At 44.3% G+C, this 27145-nt stretch overlaps 1 protein-coding gene across 4 annotated transcripts in view; it reads right to left on the bottom strand.

The window, feature by feature from the left end:
- Positions 1 to 27145, bottom strand: part of grinaa (glutamate receptor, ionotropic, N-methyl D-aspartate-associated protein 1a (glutamate binding)) — an 81130-nt gene that overhangs the window by 52265 nt on the left and 1720 nt on the right. The window contains exons 1-2 of one of the 4 annotated variants that reach the window (XM_055649253.1): positions 21783 to 21895; positions 16545 to 16730 (exon numbers count right to left, since the gene is read on the bottom strand). The exons of 1 other annotated variant lie outside the window; for it this stretch is intronic. The gene's annotated coding sequence lies outside the window, so the exon portion shown is untranslated. Of the gene's footprint in view, positions 1 to 13586; positions 13685 to 16544; positions 16731 to 21782; positions 21921 to 27145 lie in introns of those variants that run through there. 2 more of the 4 variants (XM_055649245.1, XM_055649270.1) reach the window with 2 other exon arrangements.

Genomic DNA, 27145 nt, shown 5'->3' on the forward strand with positions numbered 1-27145 from the left:
GATCTTATAGAAACTTACAAAATTCTTAAGGGGTTGGACAGGCTAGATGCATGAAGATTGTTCCCGATGTTGGGGAAGTCCAGAACAAGGGATCACAGTTTAAGGATAAGGGGGAAATCTTTTAGGGCCGAGATGAGAAAAAAAAAATTCACACAGAGAGTGGTGAATCACTGGAATTCTCTGCCACAGTAGGTAGTTGAGGCCAGTTCATTGGCTATATTCAAGAGGGAGTTAGATGTGGCCCTTGTGGCTAAAGGGATCAGGGGGTATGGAAGGAAGGCAGGTACAGGATACTGAGTGGATGATCAGCCATGATCATATTGAATGGCGGTGCAGGCTCAAAGGGCCGAATGGCCGACTCCTGCAGCTATTTTCTACGTTTCTATGTTTCTAAATACTGCATCTCAAATGCCCCATTCCAGTCATGGATCCGAAGATCTTTCCTTGACTCAGCACACCGATGCAATTTTAAAGAAGGCACATCAGCGACTCTACTTCCGGAGAAGATTACGGAGATTCGGCATGTTGAAGAGGATTCTCGTAAACTTCTACAGGTGCACGGTAGAGAGCGTTCTGACTGGTTGCATCGTGGCCTGGTTCAGCAACTCGAACCCGGTCCAGGAGCAAAAAAGACTGCATAAAGTTGTGACCACTGCCTAGTCCATCACAGGCTTTCACCTCCCCACCGTCGAAGGGATATATCGTAGTCGCTGCCTCAAAAAGGCAGCCAAAATAATCAAGGACCCACACCATCCTGGCCGCATACTCATCTCACCATTGCCATCGGGAAGAAGGTACAAGAACCTGAAAAATGTAACGTCCAGGTTCAGGAACAGCTTCTTCCCTACTGCCATCAGGTTATTAAACACAACAACAAATAAGCTCTGAGCTCTGAACTGCAAAAGACTATATTATTATTGCACTATAATTGTTATTTATTGAACTTTTTCTTTCCCCCCGTTATGTACTATGTTTACATATTCACATATTCTGTTGTGCTGCAGCAAGTACGAATTTCATTGTCCCATCCGGGACATATGACAATGAAACACTCTTGACTCTTGGAAATGGTCGATCAATCAAGGGAGTCGAGATTAAAATGGAAATGGTCAGTGGGATTAAAATGGATTCCATAATACTCATTGTGAAGTTGTTTCTGCAACAAAAGGAATAAAGTGCTTTGCAATATTATGAGTTCTAGTAGGAACAATAGAAACTCGAGAATGGACACCACTTGAACAAAACATTTGCTACCACTAATACAACCTGTGCACTCAAACCACATAAACAAATAAACCTCCAGCAGCATTCTGACCAATCCCATTAAAGCATGGATATGTGCAAACAGTCTGAAGAAGGGTCTCAAACGCCACCTATTCCGTCTCTCCAGAGATGCTGTCTGACCCGCTGAGTTACTCCAGCTTTTTGCGTCTATCTTCTATGCAAACTGCAACATGAGGTTGAAAACAATGTTAAATTGGAGAAATCTTATCCAACGGTTCTGCACAGAGGGTTACTGTTAGTAGAGGTATATTTTCTCTGTCATATTCAAAGTCAGCTTTTATGCCAAACTTCCAGATATCAGCAAACTGAATTCCCTGCTGCATTAAATTTTAGTACATTTTGAAGTTTTTTTTCTTGGTCAAGTCAACCATGGTGATACCCACAACAACTGATATCTAATTTTTCAGCATACTTTACAACATTTTTATTCTCAGTTGAAAAGTTTCACATTTTAGATTTAGGTTTATGATTGTCACATATTGTCAGTATAGTGAAAAGCTTTTTCATGCTATCCAAATGGATCAGATGTACTATACGTACGTTATAATCTGTTCAAACTCAAGTACGATAGGTAGAGCAAAGGGGAAAGGTAGACCAAAGAGTGCAGAGTATAGTTCTCAGCAATGTAGCACATCAGTTCTATAGACAAAGTCCAATGTCCACAATGGGGTAGAGATGAATCAGACAGTACCCATCTTGTGGAAGCACCGCTCAGAGCTCCGACCGCCGGCCTACAACATCCCGAAGCCACGGTCTGTGGTACGGAAGCACCGATTCGGGACTTACCTTCCAGACGAGAGGGCCTGTACATCTGGCAACCCGCAGGAGAACAATGGAGGAGGACTGACTGTACTTTGTGCCTTCCGCCACGGTGAAGAATGCTGTGGTGGATGTTTGTCTTAAATTTTTATTGTGTACTAGACTAAGTGGGACCCGTTGGGTCCCAGGTTCACACGTGAGCGCTGGTCCCCCAAAGCAATATTCCACCTCTCCACAAATTCCAATATTGGTGGCCTGTGGGGGGGGGGGGGGGGGGGGGGAGAAGAGGGAGCTTTCTGGAGCGCTAGTATGGGCATTGTGGGCTGAAGGGACTGGGGACTGGTTTCCAGAGGGCTAGTATGGACATTGTGGCCGGATGGATTATTGGGATGGCGGCTCAGTCACTCAAGCGTGTTGTGCAGGCAGTTCTCTCATGGCTGATGGGCTGGCAGTTAACTCATGGCTATTCCTTGAAATTCCATTTCAAGCAGGGTGCAAGGCCACCAAATTCAAGTGCAGTTTCATACCACTTCAAACAGGGTGCAATGTCACCAAATTCAAGTGCAGTGTCATGCCATTTCAAGCAGGGGTCAAGGCCACCAAAGACAGAGAGTCATGACCTTTCCCTCCCCCATCTTGCAGAGACTGAGCCACGCCCACATTTCGGGGCTTTATAGTCCCTCACCCTCCCACCGGAAGGGGTGTTGCCTTCCTGGCGTGATTGATAGGAGAGAGAATCTGAACATTTTTTTAAACACTACCAACTCTTTTATTTTTTATCGATGGGTCCTCGGCATCTGATGAGCGGAGGGGGACTCTGAGTAAGATGGCCAAAAATCACAGCCGTACGAGGTAGCGTTTTTTCTAAAATCAATATACAGTGCAAACAGGAAGCAGTCAAGATTAGAGTTTTAATTATATAGGAGGCAACACCAACCACTTTCCAATGAGGCACTTTCAAAGCAGAGGCAACTCCAACCACTTTCCAATGAGGCACTTTCAAAGCAGAAGCAACACCAACCACTTTCCAATGTAGGCATTTTCAAAGCAAAAAACACTGAAGCATTTACAAACTACATTTTCAAACCACATTAAGGGCACTCACAGTTTAGTAGACATGTGATCAGTGTTATTCACAGTTCAGACTGAGAGACGTGACCTTCTCGCTCCCCCATCTTGCAGAGACTGACTGAGGCACTCAACACTTCTGGGTTTTATAGTCCCTCCGGAAGGGGCGTGGCCTTCAGGAGAGAGAATCTCAACATTTTTTAAACACTAATGAATCTTTTACTTTTCATCGATGGGAAAAATCCTCTTGTCCTGCGCAGCGGAGGGGGACTCTGAGTAAGATGGCCAAAAATCACAGCCGTAGGTGGCAACGTTTTTTCTAAAATCAATATACAGAACAACAGAACGTGGTCAAGATCAGACTTAGTAATATAGATTGTGTGTTCTTTTTGATTGTACCGCTGCTGGCAAGTTCATTTCACTGCACTTTATTGTGTATGTGATGAATACATCTGATTGATTGATTGATTGATTGATTGATTGATTGATTGATTGATTGATGGGAAGAAGATGTTCCAGAGTCTGGTGGTGCGTGCTTTTAAGTTTCTATACCTTCTGCTGAACTGAAGCAGGGAGATGGAATGACTGGGGTGGGACAAGTCTTTGTTCATGTTGGCTGCTTTCCCGAGGCAGCATGAAATGTAGATGGAGTCAATGGCAGATAGTCTAATCTGTGTGATGGACTGAGCCACATCTACGACTCTCTGCAATTTCTTGCGGTCTTGCCAAGTTACTCCAGCCTATTGTGTCTATCATATTACAGTGGTTCAAATTTCCATTGGATAAGACCACAGAATATATGATGATAAAATGCTGAAAAATCCCAGGATTCCATGCAATTAAGTGAATTTGACATATTCATCTCATCTCGTTAAATAACTCATCTTGACAAACATTCAATCAAATTTATTTCATGTGCTGATAGCATCGCTCTACCTTGAAGTTTACACAGTTTCAATTACTGCTTGCTGAATAAATAGACTAAGGAAAGTTGAGCTTATTGTCAAATGCCAAGGACGTGGATGAAAAATCTTGTTTGCAGCAGAATTAGACTCAGACACAAGCAGATAATACATAAAACATACATAAACAACATATTATTTAAAGAAAAAGAAAGGACACTAGTGCAAAAGAATAATTTGAAGAAAACAACAAGTACCATGGTAATGGAAGAGGTGGACCATAGTGTTCCATTGTCCAGGTAGGTTTAGGGTTGTGTGGGCTGGTTCAACAACCTGACAGTTGTAGTAAAGTATCTGTTCCAAAATCTGGTAGTGTGCGACTTCAGGCTTCTGCACCTCCTGCCCAATGATAGGAGCTGGAAGAGGCATGGGAATTACCCAGGAATCGGAAGCTGCTAACTCTATCCACCACTAACCCACCAATGAAAGCCAGCACGTAGTCTCTCAACTTCCCCTTTCTGAAGTCAATGATTAGTGTTTAGTTTAGTTTAGTTTAGAGATACAGCACCAGGTCCACGCCGACCAGCAATCCCCGCGCATTAACACTATCCTACACCCTCAAGGGACAATTTTTACATTTACCAAGCCAATTAACCTACAAACCTGAAGGTCTTTGCAGTGTGGGAGGAAACCAAAGATCTCGGAGAAACCCCCCGCAGGTCACGGGGAGAACGTGCAAACTCCGTACAGGCAGCACCTATAACCAGGATCAAACCCGAGTCTCCGGCGCTGCATTGGCTGTGAGGCAGCAACTCTTTCGCTGCGCCACTGTGACTGCATTTGGTCTTGGTCTTGTTGACTTTGAGCAAAAGATTGTTGCTGCAGCAACACTCAATCAGCTGTTCTACCTTTCTCCTGCACACTGACTCATCACCACCCATGATTCAGCCAGCAACAGTGGTGACTGACGATGAAACTCCATTGTAGAAGGGAATGCAACATTGATAGAAATCTGAATTCGTTTTTTTTCTAATTTCTACAGGCTTTCTGTTGCAAAGACAGCATTTTCTGGAATTCACTCAGCAAAATTAATGATTAGCTTAACATTCTTGAAAGATAACAGGCCAAGTCTGGAATTTGGATCCACAGTTCAAAAGACTCCAACAATGTACATTTCCTGGCTGACTAAAAAGATGAACAGTATGAATGGTCAATGGACATAGTGTGTTATGTGACTATCAGAATGACAAGCCTGAAACCCCTTTGGTCAGACCCAACCAAAAACATATTTTCTTCCTTAAACACAAGTTGAAAGGAGAATAAAGATTTTCAACCCCAAGTAGTCATTACAGATTAGTCACGCCATCCTTCAACATTTTCTAAAGCGTGCTCACGGAAGTGCTACATATTCACCATCTATTACAAACTCAATGCACCTTCACTAGAAATATTCTCAGTCTACATACAGAGTCAGAGTAGGCTATCCAATGAATTATGTGTAAGAAGGAACTGCAGATGGTGGTTTATACCAAAGATAGACTCAAACTGCTGGAGTAACTCAGCGGGACAGGCAGCATCTCTGGATAGAAGGAATCGGTAACGCTTCAGGTCGAGACCCTTCTTCAGAATCGAGATCCTTCTTCCCCAACAGCAGAAAAATCCACTTAAACACAGAAATCCCGGTTTGATTAATTAACTTCAAAGGTGTACTAGAAGGTACAACCACTTGCTGGCCCTCCAGCATGTAAACCTGATCTGAAACATAGTAGATATAAAACTGTGCCAATAAAGATCTTTGCCATACATCTGACAAGATAGTTGAATAGTCTACAGTTGTGAATCTTAGTGCTCATAATTAGCATCACATCAAGATCCTCAGATTCGATATGTTAACATTACTAAATGCTGATACTGTCTCAAAGATCCCTGGGTCTATGATAGTAGCATGAAATACTTACTGTCATCCTGCATGTTATCCATCAAAAACAAGCCAGAATTCAGGCGATGCTTAACATTAGCTGGGCCTTGGCTTATTAATGAAACATTTGAATAAAAATATTGAAAAGGAAAGAAAATCCACAATTTTCCCTTCACATAGAAAATTACAATTGGTGAATTATTCAGTACTTTACAGCCAGATAACAGTAGAAAACGTTGTTTGTGGCTCAAATCAGCATTCTGAACACAGCTGCCAAATGAAACATTTCAGAAAACCCACAGTATTCACCCAGCAGAGAAGAAGAAAGAACTGATCACATGAAGTTACATCAATGTGTGGGTGCTTCAGAAACACAGCATAACAAAACTAATTATAAAGGGACGCATGCTATTCTGTACTTCAGAAAGCAAAGTGGCTCTGTTTTACCAGCAATTTGTTATCCAAAACCTAATGATTTGAATGTTAATCCAATTCTGTTTGAACATGGTGAAGGAATTATCCATTTGAATGGAAGCCAATCTTCATGTCACAATAATACAAACACTGGCATTGCCAGGTCATTCATTGCACAACATGAATAAAATGAAGATGGACACAAAAAGCTGGAGTAACTCAGCAGGACACACAGTATCTCTGGAGAGAAGGTGTGGCGTTTTGGGTCGAGACCCTCCTTTCTGTGTCTATCTTCGGTTTAAACCAGCATCTGCAGTTCCATCTTACACCTGAATACAATGAAGTGTACTCACAAACCAAAGGCACTGTAATTTCGGACAGAAGAGAAAAATCACAAGTTTTCCCAAGTTCAACCAAATAGGAAAGTTGGCAGTCATCAGTTATATATTGAAAAGAACAAGATTCCACAGATTCAGTTTAGTTTACAATGGAGATACAGCACGGAAACAGGCCCTTCGTCCCATCGAGTGCAGGCCAACCACTGATCACCCATTCACGCAATATTTATGCTATCCTACTTAGCCCAAATGAAGGACATCTCAGTGTGCTGGCCACAGTGCTGACAGGATTAAATGATCAGAATGTTATTTAATACATCTTCTATTTTAATCCCTGCATAGGTATTAAATTAAAATTTATATTTTTACAAAATGCAAGTGAAAAAGGCTTTCTAAATGTAATGGTTATTTTAATTCACAAATGTTTAAATAGAAGATTTGTTCATTCTTCTCCCCCACTATAAGCACAATAATTACCACCAATTAGTTTTGCGCAACTCTCCTCCCCACCACCAAAGATTATAGAGGAGCAAGATAGACCACTCCTTGAAAAACGCGTAGTATCACGTGTGTGATCGTCGACGCCATTTTTTGAGGCATTTTACTGGGCTTCCCCCACACTGTCATTGCGTCCTTATCTAAATTTCATCCCACTGCTCTGCTATCAAGTATTCTAATCGTAAATCTAAATGACCCTACTTATTCTTTAGATTCCCAATAAATGAAAGGAGAAAATACTTTTATTATCAGTCGATATTCTGTCGTGTGCTCAACGGCCCACAGTGTTTGTCGGTACATTAGAAATTTATTAAATCATTTTTAATAGATCTTTACTTTAATAATAAAGACATTTTCTTTTTTTTTTGATCTTGTAAGGGATTGGTCTCCACAATATCCCTGTCCATGACCAGGAGTTTTTCGAGCTCAATTAAAATGGGCGGCTGTTACCCATATCGAATTGTCATCACAAAAGATCACAAGCCCAAGTGAAAAAGGGTTGCAATCTAATATTGTACAATGCTCTATCATCTTTGGGTGCAATGGTGGGTCGGGGGGTTCGGTGGCGGCGGCCGCATCAAAGAACTAGTGGATGCTCTAAATCTTTGGTCGGAATGGGATGGCTGTGCATTATAATGTGCTTCGTTCCACTCTCCCTCTCCCCCTTCTCCCTGTCCCCCTTCTCCCCACTCGATCTCTCTCTCCCCTCCTCTCGATCTCCCGCTCCCCTCTCTTCTCTCGATCTACTCACCCCTCTCTTCTCTTCTCCCTCCCTTCCCTCCTTCCATCTCCCTCCCTTACCTCTTCGTGAGAGTTGGCAGCTCGCTATGCCTTGGGTGATAGAAAGAAAATACTTAATGTCTTTGTAAGAAGATTTTAATAAGTAAATTTTATGACATATTAGAGGCAAAAAGCATTTTCAATATACAGGTCTCTCCACACAACTGAAAACAATTGCATTTAAGTGATATATGTCCATTGTTCAGGCAGTAGCACAGGTTACAATAAACTTCGTTTGGAATGCATCTCATAAAAATGGGAGGGCTTAAATGCATTGTAAAATCATAAATCCATGTTGACAATCCTTTTACTGCTATCCAAATGAATCTTGATAATTCTTGCATCTTTCACACCACCAAATCAGGCTAACTGGTCTGTTTTTTCTCTCTCGCTCCTTTCTTGAAAAGTGGGATAGCATTAGCTAGCCCCATCCACACTATCGTAAACATATGTCTGTGTATATAGCTGCATATATGTATATGTGTGTATATTTAGACTGCATCCAATCCACTTGAGAAATGGAGAAAGGACATGGGTTTTTGTTGAAGATTAAGCCAACATATATATCTAGGTTTCTTCACAGCATGTGACAAGCAGAGGATTTCTTGAAAGCTGCACAGAACAATCAGCCAACAATCAGGGAATAGAAAGAACAAGGACAAGGGAACAGAAAAAAAGAACATCACGAGTGTGTTGCGATACAAAAATGCAGGGGATCATAAAATTTAATTGATAGGTGAACAAAAGAACTGTTTAATTTGTGGACACAGCATTTGTCGAAAACCAAACATGGAATAAGATTTAAAGCAAAAAGGAATAGGAAGGAACTGCAGATGCTGGTTTACACCGAGGATAGACACAAAATGCTGGAGCGACTCAGCGGGAGAGGCAGCATCTCTGGAGACAATGGGTGATGATTTGGGTCGAGACCCTTCTTCAGACTCAGATTCGGGTCTCAACCTGAAACAACACCCATTACTTCTATCCACAGATGCTGCTTGTCCTGCTGAGTTAGTCCAGCATCTTGTGTCCATCTTCAAGCAGATAGTTCCCACTTTAAGTTTGTTAATTAAATAAAATTCCTTACCGGCCAACAGGTGGCGCCATCAGTGATGGCTGCCTCGCTAACAGTCTGTCTGTCTTTTCTGTTATTTTTAATGTGTTATAAAAAGTATGTATTAATGTTCTCTGGTTTTGTTTTATGAGGTGGGGGTGGGGGGTTGTGGGGAGTCTTTTTTTCACCAATCTCTTTCCTTGCGGGAGATGTTTCCGGATCATATCTCCGGTCGCTCTGCAGCCAAACATCATAGAGCTGGCGGCCTTGCTCGAGACTGACTTTGAGCCCTATCGTGGAGCCGTGGACTTACCATCGGAGCCTGCGATCCCTAGCCTGGGACCGACACTCCAACCGCGGCCCACGGATTTCAACATCGAGGAGCTCGCAGTCTCGGGTAGAGACTGATGTCGGGAAGCTCCAAGCCGCAGGAGGTTCGACTAGATCTGATCGCCCGGCGCAGGGAGCTGAAGTGACCCCCCCCCTAGGCGGAAGCTTGATCGCCCCGATGCGGAGGGCTCGAACGTCGGCTGCAGGAACGAAGATCGCCCCAACAACGGAAGATTTGAGTGCCCCGACCTCAGGAGACCAAAGAAGGAAGAAGATTGAACGTTTTTTTGCCTTCCATCACAGTGGGAGAGTCGCTGTGGCGGATGTTCATGCTAAACATTTATTTGGGCATCTTGTAGCTTTTTGACTGTATTGCAAATTATTGCAAATTAAATTCCTTGTATGTTGCAAAACATACTTGGTTAATAAATTGCTATTATGATTATGATTAGCATTGCTAAATAGGGGAGAAGATTGAGATGCAGATGTTCAACATTGGTCATACATAATATTATTTGCGACTCCTTAGAAAAGGAAGCAACCCAGTTCCTGCATTTAGCAAGACTTGGACACATGAGGATATATGGGCTGGTCTTCACAACTCATGAGTGTCATGCATGGCGGTTTCTACCAAGGGAGCGTCTAATCATCAGCCCTTGATCGTCCACAGGATTATCATCATCTAGTCATCCAAATGGGGGTTGCTGACCACAAATTTAACAAGAACGGACAGATATAGCAAAATGTCAAGAGCAGACCCAACATTGAGGGTGCAACTTCCTTGAACTACAAGGCCAAACCACCATCTACAAGACACCAGTCTTGAGGACCAGAGGCCATAGGTTCAAGGTATAGGGGAAAATATTTAATAGGAATCTGAGGGGTAGCTTTTTCACACAAAGGGTGGTGGATGCATGGAACAAGCTGCCAGAGGAGGTAGTTGAGGCTGTGACTATCCCAACGTTTAAGAAACAGTTAGACAGGTACATGGTTAAGACAGATTTGGAGGGATATGCAGGCAGGTGGGACTAGTGTAGCTGGTGTGGGCAATTTGGGCCGAAGGACCTGTTTCCAAGCTGTATATGACTAAATCAGCAACACTGTGAAATAGTCTTCACTAGCTCCGGTAAATGCAGCTCCATTAACCTTTAAGCAATTCAACAACATGGCTTGATTCACACCCTAAGCATTAATTCCCTCTTCCACCTGCACACAATGCCTGCAGCACATGCTATCTACAAAATGCCCAGGAAAGCTGCTCACAAACAGTCTCCCATCCTATGGAAGGACAAGGGCAACAAGGATATGGGAACACCACAATCTGCAGGCTCCCCGCCAAGTCACATATCATCCTGACATGGAGATATGTTACCTGTCCTTCATCATCACTGGGTCCGGGGTCCTGCCCAGCACCATTGTGGGACTGCAAAAGGTCAAGTTATTGAATCACCATCATCTTCACAAGGCAAGTAGGGATAGGAAAGAAATGCTCATTTTTGCCAGTGACATGCAAATTATATTGATAATTGACAATTAGGCCAATGGCCTGCAATGGAAAAAATGTCCAGAGTTTTGAAGTTCAGGGAGGTGGGATTAGCTGGTTAACGCTTAAATAACAAAATACAAAGTGTTGGAGGAAGTCAGCGGGCCAGGCAGCATCTTTTGCCACTCCACACTGCTTTTTTTGTACCGCTGAATTACTCCAACAGTGTCCTTTTTAAAAATTAAACTAGCATCTGCAGTTCCTTGTTTCGACATCTGTGGAGGGAATTGGACAGACGACATTTCAGGTCAGGATCCTTCTTCAGATTGTTATTATCATCATCATTCTCTCCGCTGATACAGCCTGACCCACTGAGTTCCTCCAGTACTTTGTGTTTTGCTCAAGATTCCATGCCAGTCTCTCTATCTGTTACATAGATTCAGTGGGAAGTGAAACAGTCAACATTTTAGATCGATGACCTTCTGTCAGAACAGGTCTCATATAGGAGACAAACTCAGTTTCTCTAGCCGAAGCAAATACAATTATGACTTTTAAAAAGACATTTGTTCAGATATATGGATAGGAAGAGTTTAGAGGGAAATGAAAATGTAGGAAAATGAGACAAGCCCAATAGGCCGACCTGATAGGGATGGATAAGGTGGGCCGAAGGACTGTTTCTGTGCCGTACATCTATATGATCAGCTGAGTAGTTCCAATATTTCCTGTATTTTGATTCTCAGCATCTGCAGTTTTGTGTTGATTTTCGAGTGGGTGGACAAATGTGTTTTATATTGGAGAGGAGATGGCGGATATACGGAAGGAAATGTCTGTGATGTAGTGATTGGAAAGGTAACAATTGCTTTAAAGCATTGAACTAACATGCACAAATCCAATCCTACCCCAGCAACAAAACATATAGACTACCTCTAGGTTTTCATTATACCTGTACCTCATTTGCCTTGTACATGGGACAATAAACTAGACTTAACTTAATAATCAATTCATTTGCTTCTTCTTTATTGAATAAACACAAGTGACTGCTGACTATTAAAAGATAATTCTCCTGGAACTCTTCTTCAAACAAGCCCCATGGAATCCTTCCTCCCAGCTAACTAGACAGACACACTGGAGAACATAGATAGGGGAAAATTTTGGTCAGGACCCTTCTTCAGTCCATAAAAAAGAACCCCGACCTGAAATATCACCTATCCATGTTCACCAGAGATGCTGTCTGACCCGCTGAGTTACTTTTTTTCTAAACCAGCATCTGCATTTCCTTGTATCTACAGACAGGCACACGCACTTCTGCTTAACATCTCAAGGGACTTCCAATGGTGCAACATTCCCCACACATCTGACTCAGACTGCAAATCACCACCTACGGAGCCATATTCGACAGTGTTAAACCTAATCAATCGAAACAAAAATGAACAAAACTGCAGATGCTGATTTACCCAAAAAAGTTTGAATAACTCAGCAGGTCAGACATTGTCTCTGAAGAACATGGACCCGTGATATCAGGACTCTTCTTCAGACAAGAATAAGCCACATCATAGATACAAGTACTACAAAACCACTGCTGGCTGGGCAAGCAATGTAAGTGAGCTCACTTTATTAGCACTGGAGAGTCAGGAATAATTTATAGCAACCTCAGGGCTCTACGATATCCTGTATCATGGGAGTAGCAAGTAGTGTTCCTCTTGTTTGGCCGAGCAGTACTTGCCTACTCCACTTCTCCTGGCAGGTCCTGGACTTTTCCAAAAGTGCTGCATCCTTCACAGACACCGTAACTAATCACTGCCCTATCACTGACGGCAGCAACATATACAAACTAATAGCCAAATCAGAAGTCTGAAGGGAAGTATTTTTTAGGGGAGTTAACAAGCAAGGGTAAATAAAATAAAAAGCAAAAAAGGAGATTGAGATGTAGGGAGAAGGCCATGTATAATCTGAAGGCCATTCTACAATCGCCACAAGGCTTTTTCCCTTTTAAAATAAAATAGATTATTTACCACAGGGCAGAGTTCAGCACTTCATCACCAATCAACAGCAACAACATCCTCAGCTCCAGTTAACAGGTCACTGACTAAGTTTCCTTAATCACCATTCGTAGACTCCAGATTAACATTTCAGAGGCACACAGAAAGTGCTGCCATCTTCTTGACGAATCAGCACGCCAAAAAGCTTCCTGCTGGTTCCAGAAGGCAAAGATTTCATTACTTAAAGAATAGGGTTTCTTAATGTTCTGGTTATGACCAAAGAAAAGCGTGTAAAAATCATACAAAATAAATTCATTCTTCCCACTGCTTATTCACGATCCTGCTCTGTTGAAACCCGACAGAGGAAATAAGTCGTCAAGAAGGAACTGCAGATGCTGGAAAATCGAAGGTACACAAAAATGCTGGAGAAACTCAGCGGGTGCTGCACCCGCTGAGTTTCTCCAGCATTTTTGTGTACCAGAGGAAATAAGTCAGAAACGATATATCAATATTATGCAACACCATGATATGGCAAATGGGCAAGATGTTAAGAATGTGTCATTAAACCAATCCCAGTTATTCAGTCACCCAAGCAGAACACTGTAGTTACTGTTATATGTGCATCTTCTGCACAGTACCACAACAGCAAAATTGTTGATCTCAAAAGAGATATGTGGATGATAAGGAAGTTAGTAATGTCAATTGATTGTAATGACCAAATTATTCAAAGCAGACAAGCAAAAACGTGGGAGGTGGGAGTAAAACATGAAGGCTCTTACCACATGAAATAAAGCAGTGAAAAGGACCGACCGACCCCTGGTTACTTTGCTTCCACAGCTCAAGGGAGAATGCCCAGCAACTACAACACGAGTGAATTAAATGCCTGGCAACGAGAGCATTATGTTTTTTCCCTTCTCCACATTCAAGCTGAAGTCAGCAACAGAAGAGAGCATTGATCCACGTTTGAGATAGATTAATTCCTTCCACGAACCGAACAGTAAATTCAGTTAGAAATGGTGTCTAATTAATTAACAGAAGGAGAGTAGAATGATGATCCAGGACATAAAAACTCTCACCCTAACCAAGGACAATCTCTGCATTCTGGTGCATTGCATCACTTTACTGTGCAGGCCTGCAGTTTCACGCCGATTAGAATGGGTTATCACGAGTCAGACGTATGGCGTTAAAGGTCCCTCCCAAATTATCAAAGGACAAAATATGTTACAAACAGAAAGACCTACAGCCAATGTTTTCATCTTTAGGAAATAATGGGAAAGAGCTGAGTGATGTTTTGAACTATCCATTAAAAATATATTAAATCCACAGCAACTGTTCAATATAGAGCCTACAGGATTATTCACAAGATGGATCAACAATAGAATAAATATAAAACATAGAACATAACACAGAAACAGGCTCTTTGACCCACAATGGCTGCGCTGAACACAATGCCACGTGAATCTAATCTCCTCTGCCTGCACACGAACCATATCTATGCAACTACCTAAAAGTCACTTAAATACCACTATCCTGCCTGCTTCCACCACCACCATTCCCTCCACTGTGTTCCAGGCACTCATCACCTTAAAAGCTATGTCCCTTTCACCTTAAAACTACGCCCTCTAGTCTGAAATTTTCACCCTGGGGGAAAAAGGTTCTGACCGTCTACCTTATCAATGCCTCTCATAATTTTATATCTCTCTATCAGGTCTCACCTCAGCTTCTGACATAAGCTCCAGAGTAAACAATTCTAGATGTGACTATTTTTTTTTAATGGAAGGCTTTGATGAAACAAATAGAGACTTGGATTTATTGACCACGTGAATGAAACGAGGGATTGGTAAGGTTCTTAAATTAAAGAACTGCAGGGCTGAGAATGGTTTATGGCCACGATAACTTTTAATTTCCACAAAATGTCACAGGAACAAAGTTTAACACCAAAAAAACATAAGATAACCGAAAGGAGAACCGTGAATGAGAAGTGGAGAGAACGATGGCATGAACCCTGCTTTCAAAAGGCAGTTAAAAGCAGAGCAGCAAAATGGAAATGCTGCAAAGGATCCTTGACTTCCTCATCAGCAGATCTCAATCAATGCGTGTCAGCAACAATGTCATGTCGAGTTTATTGCCAAACGCACGCATACAATAAGGTGCAGGTACAATGAAACATCTCCTCCTCAAAGACCATGAACACAGGTGCACCTTAAGGCACTATGACAATAAACTTGACTTGAGATGTACAACTGAAAAGTGAAGGCAACAGAGGAAATTAAAAAATGTACAACATTTTAATAGGAGGATGCCCCAAACTAGGAGGCAATGAACAATTTTCACTTCATTCTACCTGTTATACTTGCCTATGGCTTGACTGTACTCATGCATAGTATTATTTGAAGACAGACACAAAAATCTGGAGTAACTCAGCGGGACAGGGAGCATCTCTGGAGAGAAGGAATGGATGGCGTTTCGCTTCGAGACCCGTCTGAGGAAGGGTCTCGCCCCAAAACGTCACCCATTCCTTCTCTCCAGAGATGCTGCCTGTCCCGCTGAGTTACTCCAGCTTTTTGTGTCTATCTTCGGTTTAAACCAGCATCTGCAGTTCATTCTTACACATACGATTGGTTAGCACACAAGCTAAAGGCTTCCACTGTATCTCGGTACGCATGACAACAATAAACCAAGGGACATAAAGTGTTGGAGTAACTCACCAGGTCAAGCAGCATCTCTGTAGAACATGGATTCTATCTGAAGAAGTGTCCCAATCTAAAATGTCACCTATCCATGTTCCGCAGAGATGCTGCCTAAACCGCTGAGTGTCCATGTGTAAACCTGCAGCTGCCTTTCCTTGTTTCTACAATAATAAAGCAATACCAATAAACCAATATCATTACATCTGCAAAAATTACGACAGATGAACTGGGCTTAGTGCAAGTGAAGATAGGAGTACGAGCTTCAGATGGTACAGGAAAGATCAGCCAGGACAATATTGAAATCCAGAAATAACAAAAAGACAGAGATAAGAGTCTCAGCAGATGATACAGGGCAGGGTAGACCTATATCATGGAGATGGCAACAAGTCTTAGTTCAACTCTTCTCCAGGTTATGACAGTTTTTCATTCCAGAGAAATATTCATAATCCGAACAGTTCATCAGTCAGAATTGCGATTGCTTGCCAATATATTTAAATTAAAACATAGGCTAACATAGATTAGCACGGTGGCACAATGGTAGAGTTTCTGCCTTACACAGCTAGAAGCCCATGTTTGATCCCAACTACCGATGCTGTCTATACGGAGTTTGTACGTTCTCCCTTCTGCGAGGGTTTATTGTCCCTAGTGTGTAGGATAGTGCTAATGTACAGGAATTACTGGTTGGCTGGTACTCAGTGGGCCGAAGGGTCTGTTTCTGCACGGTATCTCTAAACTAAACTAATCCAGGGCAAGATGCAGTTAAACTAGGGAGTTTAACACAACCATTCACATTTCTCTGCAAGAACAAGGAGTACAATACAAGAACAGGCCCTTCGACCCACAATGTCTGCGCTGAACATGATGCCAAGGCCATCTCTTATCTACCTGCACATGATCAATATCTCTCCATTCCATGCATATTCATGTGCCTATCCAAAATTCTCTTAAATGCCACTATCGTACCTGCCACAACCATCACAGTGTGTTCCAGGCACCCACCAGCCTCTGTGCAAAAATAAGTTGCCCTATAAACTTTGCCACTCTCACCTTAAAGCTATGCCGTTTGGTATTTGATTTTTCCATCCTGGGACAAAGGTTCAGGCCGTCTACCCTATCAATGCCAATGCTCGATGCAATGATACTGCTGGAAGTTGAGTTCCCACATGACGAGGGTATCTGCAAATCCAAGCCGCTGGTCTCCCAAACACTTGCTGTATGTAACCTGGGGAGGACCTGTAATCACATGGGTGGATATGTGGTCTGAAACTCATATCAGGATCAACATGATGCTAACATTGGACATTGTAGCTCTGTTCCAAACACCGGTCGGGGAGAGTTACACAGTCTACAGGAAAGGTGGTGATGGAAATTTGGTCAAACTTTAGTTATGTGAAATTTCCGCTCATCCATTACTTGAAGTCACACAAATACTGGCAGCTTCAAATGTGTGCTACCTATTGGCACAGGTGCATCTTTAGCCAAGCTCACAAGAGATACTGTGAATAAGGGGGACAGCAAATGATCCAAAGAAAAAAACACAAGATTCAGTTTGCTAAGATAAAGGTTCTAGATCTCCCTCATAATCTAGACATCACAACTCACCTATAGAAATTAATTAATCCATGGCAAAGCACCTGATTAAAAACAAGGATTGCCACATGCACAGATAATTAAGATTACTGGCTTATTTAAGAAATGTTACATCCCATTTCAATTTAGAAATTAGTATCCTGGTAAATCAAGGACACCTCCCACACATGGGAACTTTGAATATCAAAATCCTTTTTCAAACGGTTGCCCGGCTTAGAAAACAATGTTCTCAATGCGGCCAGACATTGTATACTTGTGCAAGAAATGCACGGCCTTTGATCACTGCTAACCAGCACAAAATTTGATAGTGTCTGCTGGTGTGTAAAACAAGCCACATAGCAAGCAATAGTGTAAACCAACGTTTCTCAACCTTTTTACCCTTGCGGAACCCTTGAAATAATTTTCATGTCTCAGGGAACCCCTACATTAAAAATGATATTTCTTCTTTAATCTCTTTCTATCTCATTCATAAAGTTAAAGTTCATAAGCAAAGATAATATTGGTTTAAGGCAACAAAAAAAACTTCATGTTTTTCTGAAGTTTATTGACAATGCAAAAAAGGCAGAGACAGAGTGGAGGGGTGAGGGCTGAGAGGATGAGGGGTGGAGGGCTGCGGGTAGATGGGGCATTGACGGGAGAGGGTTGAATGATGAGGGGAGAGAAGAATAAAGGGTGGAGGGTAGAGGGGAGAGAGGATTTAGGGGTGGAAGACGGAGAGAAGAGTGGGTGGAGGATGAGGGGAGGAGGGGTATTTACGGGAGAGGGTTGAATCAAAGATACTAGAGCAAGAGCCTTCTATGATAATTGGGTTGAATGATAAGAGGGGAGAGAGGATTAAAGGGTGGAAGATTGAGTGGAGAGGGGGGTTGAGGGCGGAGGATGAGGGGAGAAGGGGTTGAGGGGAGCGGGATTGACAGAAGAGGGGATGGAGAGGTGGAGGAGTGAGGGGAGAAGGATTGAAGAGGGCATTGAGGGGAGAGAGGGGGTGAGGGATGGAGGGGAGAAGGTTGAGGACGGAGGATTGAGGGGAGAGAGCGTTGAGTGGAGAGTGGACTGAGAGCAGGGCAAGGGGTGGAGGATTGAGAGAGAGGATTAAGGAGCGGATGATTGAAGGGTGGAGGATTGAGGGGAGACAGGACTCAGGGATGGAAGATTAGGGGTGGAAGACTGAGGGAGAGGATTGAGGGGGAGTAAGTCTGAGGGGTGAGAGGACTGAGGAGAGAAGATTGAGGGATGGAGGATACAGGATTAATGGCAGAGGATTCAGAGGAGAGATGATGGGGAGTGGGGACGTAGTCAAAAAGAGAGGGAGGAGGGGGTTAGAGTAGAGGAACGAATTGAGATGACCAGAGGGGAGGGGTAAGAGGGTAATGAGGGAGGGTAGAAGAAGGGAGAGGAATGATGTAGGGAGAAGATGGGATGAATGGGTGGGGTGGAGTGGGAAAGGGGGAGGCGGGGGGTTGAATTTGGATACAGTGATGAAGGGGAGTGGATTGAGGGGTGAGAGGACGAAGAGGTAAATAGAAAGTGCGAGGGGAGGGCAGAGAGGAACGGGAATAGGGTTAGGGGGGCGGGTGGAGACCCCCCTCCCTTAGAGAGGGACACACAGAGAGAGGGAGACAGAGAGAGAGAGGGAGACACAGAGAGAGGGAGACACAGAGAGAGGGAGACACAGAGAGAGAGGGAGACACACACACACAGAGACACACACACACAGAGACACACACACACAGAGAGACACACACACAGAGAGAGAGACACAGAGACACACACAGAGAGACACACACAGAGAGAGACACACAGAGAGACACACACAGAGACACACACACAGAGACACACACAGAGAGACACACACAGAGAGAGAGACACAGAGAGAGAGAGAGAGAGACACACAGAGAAACATAAACTTTTGATAAACTAATGAAAATAAACATAAACATACCTAAATTTAAAAATTCATATAACATCCCTAAACGATGGGTAAACATTACTAAATAACGTGGCGAATGAGGGACTGTACCTGCACACCGGGAAGCACAGACAGGACTGATGGAGACCGTGCATGCGTCTGTACGCGAGTGAGTCATTTGATATTACACTAATTCGTCACGTACAACTCCTGTCCACTGACCACTAAAGGCAGTTTCACACTGGCACCATATAGACGTCGCTAAATATGCCGTACATGTATAATAAAATTACGAATATGAAATTAAACACAAAAATGACTCCAAAATGCATTTACATATGATTAATATTGTAATGTTGACTCGAACACACATCAAGATACAACACATGTTTATTAAATCTGAATACAGCAAGGATCTGCAGTCATCGCATCTCCGAGCTGCTATTCATTCTAACTAGCGTAAGCAGGCTCTTGATAATATGAATCACATAGGCAGAGTTACTACTAACAAACACTATAATTGGCTAGTATGAAATAGCCAATCTACAAATATGTTCATACCCAGCGGTATGATTATTGACCTCCAATTTCAGATAGGCCTTACTTTCTCCCTCCTCCCCCTCCCAGCTCTCCCACAGCCCGCTGTCTCCGCCTCTTCCATCTTCTTCCCCCCCCCCCCACCCCCACACCAGTCTGAAGAAGGGTCTCGACCCGAAACGTCACCCATTCCTTCGCTCCATAGATGCTGCCTCACCTGCTGAGTTTCTCCAGCTTTTTATCTACCTTCGATTTTTCCAGCATCTGCAGATCTTTCTTAAACATTTTTACATATGATTAGCCTAATTATCACTCTCAGAACCCCCAGCAACCTCTCGCAGAACCCTAGCGCCCCGGGGAACTCCGGTTGAGAAACGCTGGTGTGAACAATACTCCAAATCTCAAATAAATGATATTTCCAAACACCAGGCTCCGCCACATCACCTTTCAAGCTCCAAGGCCCAATGTTAATATTCTACCGAGTCACAATACACAAAAACAGATCCTTGGCTCACCACGTCTGTGCCAACCATCTTGTACTCATTCAGACTAATCCCATTTTCCAGCACTTGGCCCGTAGCCTTGGCCATTCATTTAAGTGCTGGTTTAAATACTTGGTGCTCTTCTGTAATGAGGAATTCAATGTAATGCCAACTGCTCTGAACAACACTGGATCAGCAAAAGTCCAGCCAGCCAAGTTCCTTCAGAAGCAAGTGTCTGCTACAAGGTGTATGTTGGAGGAGGAGCCTTGTCAACTCACATGGCAGGCTTGTTCATCCAGTCAAGGAATCTCAACCATCGTCTTGTCGATCGCCTCACCGCTAACCCGATACCTCCTTCACTAACACTTGTGCTCATGACCCACAGAGATACTTCTTCCACCAACTTCACCATCCCACTGATGGCCCAGATAGATACCACAATCTCCCCCTCCTTCACTGATACCCCTACCCCAGAGCGATGCCTGCATCATCCCCCCCACCCACACCACACAAAGACATCCCCACACCTCCCATCCCACAAACCCCCAGCTCCACCCTAGGCCACATAGATACCTCCATCACCCCTCCCCATGGGAGAGAGGAGAATGGGGTTAGGATGGCGAGATAGATCAGCCATGATTGAATGGCAGAGTAGCCCTGATGGGCCGAATGGCCTAATTCTGCTCCTGTAACATGGCACCACCCCCACCCCTCAGATTCTTCCATCTCCCCCCTACCCCACAAACACCTCCATCTCTCCCCACCCCCAGTCTCCACCAATTCCCCCCCCCTTCCCCCCTTCCCTCCCCAAACACACGTCTCTCCCCACAGGCTCCTCCACCTCCCCCTCTCTCCCCACATACACTTCCATTTCCTCTCCACGTACACCTCCATATCCCCCTCCCTCCCCAAACACTTAAGCCCCCCCCTCCCTCTCATCTCTCCCCCTCCCAGACACCTCCATCTCTCCCTCTCCCCAAAACCACCTCCCCATGTACACCTCCATATCCCGCTCCCCCCCTTCATAGACACCTCCATCTCTCCCCCCCCCCCAGACACCTCCATCTCTCCCTTTCCCCCCACTAGACACATCCATCTCTCCCCCCATCCCGACACCTCCATCTCTCCCCCCCCACAGACACCACCATCTCTCCTAAACCACCCTCCCTCCCCACGTAACCTCCCATCTCCCCTCTCCACGTACACCACCATCTCCCCCTCCCTCCCTCGCCACCTCCATTCCCCCCTTCCCTCCCCAAATACACGCCTCCCTCTCCACAGGCTCCTCCATCTCTCCCCCCCCCCCCACCGACACCTCCATCTCCTAAACCACCCTCACTCCCCACGTACACCCCCATATCCCCCTCCATCTCTCTCCCTTCCCTCTCCACAGACACCTCTATCTCTCCCTTTCCTCCCACCACAGACACATCCATCTCTCTCCCATCCCCAGCCACCTCCACCTCCCCCCCCCCTCCATCACACGTCTCCCTCCCCACAGACACCTCCATCCCCTCCCCGCCCCCCACATCTCCATCTCCCCCCCCCCCCCCTCGCCGTCCACTAATCCTAATCCCCGCTGACGCACCAGCAGAGACATTTTTCACGGCAAAAGGCGGGGGATTTATTACATTTAAATCGGATTTAAATGATGATGTAACTGGGGACCGCGTCAGCCCAACCGCCGCCCCCCCGACCCCTCTCCCCCGCTCGCAGTGAGACCCAGGCGAGGCCCCGGCTTCGGGCCCAGCCGCCCCCCGCACTCACCGACCGTCCTCCGTCTCGGCCCAGCGATGGCGATTCAGCGACAGTTCTCCCTGCCCTGTCCCGTCCTGGCCGCGGTCTCTCTCCCTCTCTCTGCCGCTGTGTCCGAGCCGCGCCGCCGATGCTCGTCCCCGATCCGCGCTCCCGATCGGCGGCGGCGCGCAGCGGAAATACACCGCCTTCGACGCCAGGGGACGCGTTGGAGGGAGAGAGGGGGTGGAGGATGAGGGGAGAGGGGGTGGAGGATGAGGGGAGAGGGGGTGGAGGGTGAAGGGAGACGGGGTGTAGGGTGAGGGGTGGAGGATGAGCGGAGAGGGGGTGGAGGATGAGCGGAGAGGGGGTGGAGGATGAGGAGGATGAGGGGGGGGTATTTACGGGAATGGGTTGAATCAAATATACTAGAGCAAGAGCTTCTATGATCATTGGGTTGAATGATAAGAGGGGAGAGAAGATTAAAGGGTGGAAGAGAGGGGAGAGAGGATTGAGTGGTGGAAGATTGAGTGGAGAGGGGATGGAGGATAGGTTGAGGGCAAAGGATGAGGGGAGATGGGGTTGAGGGGAGCGGGATTGACGGAAGAGGGGATTGAGGGGTGGAGGAGGGAGGGGAGAGAGGGGGTGAGGGATGGAGGAGAGGAGGATTGCAGAGGGCATTGAGGGGGGTGAGGGATGGAGGGGAGAAGGTTGAGGATGGAAGATTGAGAGAGGATTAAGGAAAGGATGATTGAAGGGGAGAGGATTCAGGGTGGAAGACTGATAGAGAGGATTGAGGGGGAGAGACTGAGGAGAGAAGATTGAGGGATGGAGGATACAGGAGAGAGGATTGATGGTGGAGGATTCAGGGGAGAGGGGACGTAGTCAGAAAAAGAGGGAAGGGCGTTGGAGTAGAGGAATGAATTGAGAGGACCAGAGGGGAGGGGTAAGAGGGTAATCAGGGTGGAAGAATGGAGAGGAATGATGGAGGGAGGAGATGGGATGCATGGGTGGGCTCAGTAGCTGTGGAAAGCATCTTGTCTGGAAATATCACGATTTGGTTTGGGAATTGCTCTGCCCCTGGGTGGACAAAGACCAGAAATGAAAAGAGTGTCAGATAAGGAGAGAAGATGAGTGAAATGTAAAGCTAGAGGGAGGGATATGGGTAGAACGAGAAAGGGGGGATGATAGTAGAAGTAGATGAACAAAGTGTGTTACCTAAAATTGGAACATTCAATGTTCACCATTTATCTGATACCCTTTTGTCTCTTTTCATCTCAAACGTTAATACACCGATATGCCAATCAATTCCTACCTATTCTCACCAATATCCACCTACCACTCGCCAGGGTTTGTCTCACCCCCCACCTCTTTTCCAGCATTTGCCCTCCTATTACCATCAATCTGAAGAATGGTCCAACTCAAAACTTCATATATCCATTCCTCTACAGATGCTTCATCCCTGGAGAAGGAATTGGTGACGTTTTTGGTCGAGACCTTTCTTCAGACTGAATGGGTGACGTTTCGGGTCGTGACCCGATGTCTTCTCTCCAGAGGTGTTATCCCAGCTTTTTGTGTCTATCTTCAGTTTAAACCAGCATCTGCTGCAGTTCCTTCCTACACCTCTACAGATACTGCCTGCCGTGCTGAGTTCAATTCAATTCAATTCAACTTTAATGTCATCGCACAAATACAAGTATGAGTACAACGAAATGCAGTTTTGCGTCAGTCCGTAGTAGTTGTGCATAAAGAAATAAAAAAAATAGAAAGAGAAGATACAGAATAATCAGAAAATACAGAATAATTAAACAATGGGGACGGAGGGACCGGAGAAATCTATCGGCGGGACTCCGAGTTCAGCAATGTGATTGTATTGTTGTAGAAGCTGTTCCTCCTGCACTTCGTGTTTTACTCAAGATTCCAGCATCTCCGGTTCAATGTGCCTCCTCCGGATTCAACTTGTGACTTCCCATTGTTTCATCAATCTGCTGAAATGCAGAAAGACTATATCCTACATATCACTTTCATCAACCCTCCTTGTTGCCTCCTCAACGTAATTCAATCAAGCTAGTTGGACATAACTTTCTCTTTAGAAATTCTCAGCAACAGTCCCTGGTATTCAAAAAAACACTGGACTTCTCCATGTGATTGCGTGAGATTCCTCCCACATCCCAAAGTGAGCGGGTTGTAGGTTAATTGGCCTCTGTAATAATTGCCCCGAGTGTGCAGGGAGTCTGTGCAAAAGTGCGATAACATAAAACTGGTGTGAATGAGTGATCGATGGTCGGTGTGGACTCAATTGGCCGAGTGGCCCGTTCCAATGCTGTGTTTTTAATTAGAAAGATAGAGAAATGACAGGTTTAATCTGAGCATTTGTGATGCTCTACACTTTGGGAAGTCAAATATACAATTAATGGAAAGATCCTTAACAGTATTAAGGTACAAAGGGATCTTGACGTCCATGTTCATAGCTCTCCTAATATATCCATAGATGCACACGCAAGTACACACAAAAAAACAATAATAGTAAGTAAGTAAATTTTATTTATATAGCACGTTTAAATCAACTCGCGTTGAAACCAAAGTGCTTTACATAAAATAAATAATAATAGTGCAATAATAATAATAATAGTCTATGTAGTTTAGAGCTTATTTGAGGTTGTAGTGTTCAATAGCTGAATGGCTGGAGGGAAGAAGCTTCAGGAAAACATTCTGGCCCAAACTCAGCCTCATCCCAGCTTTCAGGGGGGCTGAGAGATTGAGATTGTACTCGAATGAAAGATGAAGATAGATATATGTTCTTGTGCTGCACTGTCGCATGTTCTGTCTATATCTATCTATCTATCTATCTATCTATCTATCTATCTATCTATCTATCTATCTATCTATCTATCTGTGGATTATCACCTTGTCGTGGTGGAGAAGCTTGTGTAGACCTGAGATCCTGAGAGCGAAGCCGTCTGGAGCTATGCTCCTAGTAGGGCCACCCATGGCGGTAAGGTCGAGGGGGAGGTCTCTGACAAAGACCAATCCAATCAAGACCTCAACGGTGGAACAGGCGGAGGACGATGGCTGACCTTAGTGGAGCGTCACAACGGCTGGGAAGGCAGATGAAGGCTGCAGCAGGAGTCTCCGGTCGCCTTGAACTCCATGCCACAGGATCCTGACCCAGATCTGTCAAGGATTGTGGGGTGGCTGTCTGTGCACCAGTCTCCCCACGTTAAGCAAAATCACACAGGCGTCCTCCATATAGACTATTATCTAAATGGTGGCCGATTGGGAAAGGGGGAGATGCAGCGAGACCTGGGTGTCATGGTACACCAGTCATTGAAGGTAGGCATGCAGGTGCAGCAGGCAGTAAAGAAAGCGAATGGTATGTTAGCTTTCATTGCAAAAGGATTTGAGTATAGGAGCAGGGAGGTTCTACTGCAGTTGTACAGGGTCTTGGTGAGACCACACCTGGAGTATCGCGTACAGTTTTGGTCTCCAAATCTAAGGACATTATTGCCATAGAGGGAGTGCAGAGAAGGTTCACCAGACTGATTCCTGGGATGTCAGGACTGTCTTATGAAGAAAGACTGGATAGACTTGGTTTGTACTCTCTAGAATTTAGGAGATTGAGAGGGGATCTTATAGAAACTTACAAAATTCTTAAGGGGTTGGACAGGCTAGATGCAGGAAGATTGTTCCCGATGTGGGGGATGTCCAGGACAAGGGGTCACAGCTTAAGGATAAGGGGGAAATCCTTTAAAACCGAGATGAGAAGAACGTTTTTCACACAGAGAGTGGTGAATCTCTGGAACTCTCTGCCACAGAGGGTAGTTGAGGCCAGTTCATTGGCTATATTTAAGAGGGAGTTAGATTTGGCCCTTCTGGCTAAGGGGATCAGGGGGTATGGAGAGAAGGCAGGTACGGGATACTGAGTTGGATGATCAGCCATGATCATATTGAATGGCAGTGCAGGCTCGAAGGGCCGAATGGCCTACTCCTGCACCTAATTTCTATGTTTCTATATAGGGACTAGCACCCTGGAGACACCTATGGTCAGCCATGACCAAAGGGGGCCTAATATCTGTATGTATACTATTAAAAGTCTCAACGTGTTTGTCTGTCTGTCTGTCTGTGATCTCAGGAGCTACGCCAAAACGGTACACAATAGCGTGAAATCTTTTTGCAGAATCTTACTCGGCTTTTTCCCTTGGTCGTTCGTATAAAGTTTCTTCATATTTTATGTTATATTTCACAAGTTATTGATATTTAATGCTTTTAAAAAGCCAACTTTGAGAATAATAAGACTGAGAGTGAAACGTTTCCAGCAGCTTCCAGTGATGATGTCGCAATGGCACCTCACAATCCTCTAATCACAATGGGATCTCCTTTACACAAGCTGCCGTGAACATTCCGACAGCCGAACATGACATCACGATGTGATCTCAGCTGCCAATACACAAGCTATGAGAGTTGATGGAGTGGGGAATGGGAGAAGAAATATTATTTAAAAATTATCTTTCATGGGGGAGTGCGAAACGGGAGAGGTGAGGGAGGAAGTGACTGAGGGTCAGGAAAAGGAGAGGAAGGGAGAAGTGACAGAGACAATGGGACAATTTTCCACCCCAGTTTTCGCTTTTTTTATTATGGGTTATTGTGTGTAGATTGATGATAAAAAAAAAAGAATTTAATCCATTTTAAAATAAGGCTGTAACATAACAAATGGTGGAAAAAGTAAAGGGGTCTGAATACTTTCTGAATGCACTGTGCATGCACACACAAATACACATATATATATAGATCATATATATATATATATATTTCATTGTTACGTGCAGCAGCACAACAGAATCTGTAAATAGTACACTGAACAATATAATAAACGAGGGGAAAAAATGATCAGTACACATGCACACTGAAATGCACATATAGATCACATATATATGTATATATACTTATGTGCAGCAGCACAACAGATTATGTAAACATAGTACACTATAAACAATATCATAAATGAGAGAAAAAAGGTCAGTGTGTGTAGATATACATATACTTTTGTTTTTTGTGTGTGCGTGTGTGTTTATATATGTGTGTGTGTGTGTGCGTATTTGTATGTGTATATATACACACATAACTTTTTTTTCTCTCTCGTTTATTATATTGTTTACAGTGTACTATCTTTGGATATTGTGTTGGGCTGCAGCAAGGAAGAATTTCATTGTTCTATCTGGGACATATGACAATAAAACACTTTTGAATCTTGACTATGATGAAACCTCTTTGAATATGTCCTGCCCAAGTTCAGGAGTAGAATTAGAGTATAGAAACATAGAAAATAGGTGCAGGAGTAGGCCATTCGGCCCTTCGAGCCTGCGCGCCATTCAATATGATCATGGCTGATCATCCAA

The sequence above is a fragment of the Leucoraja erinacea genome, chromosome 2 (genome assembly GCF_028641065.1).
Source record: "Leucoraja erinacea ecotype New England chromosome 2, Leri_hhj_1, whole genome shotgun sequence".
Lineage (NCBI taxonomy): Eukaryota > Metazoa > Chordata > Chondrichthyes > Rajiformes > Rajidae > Leucoraja > Leucoraja erinaceus.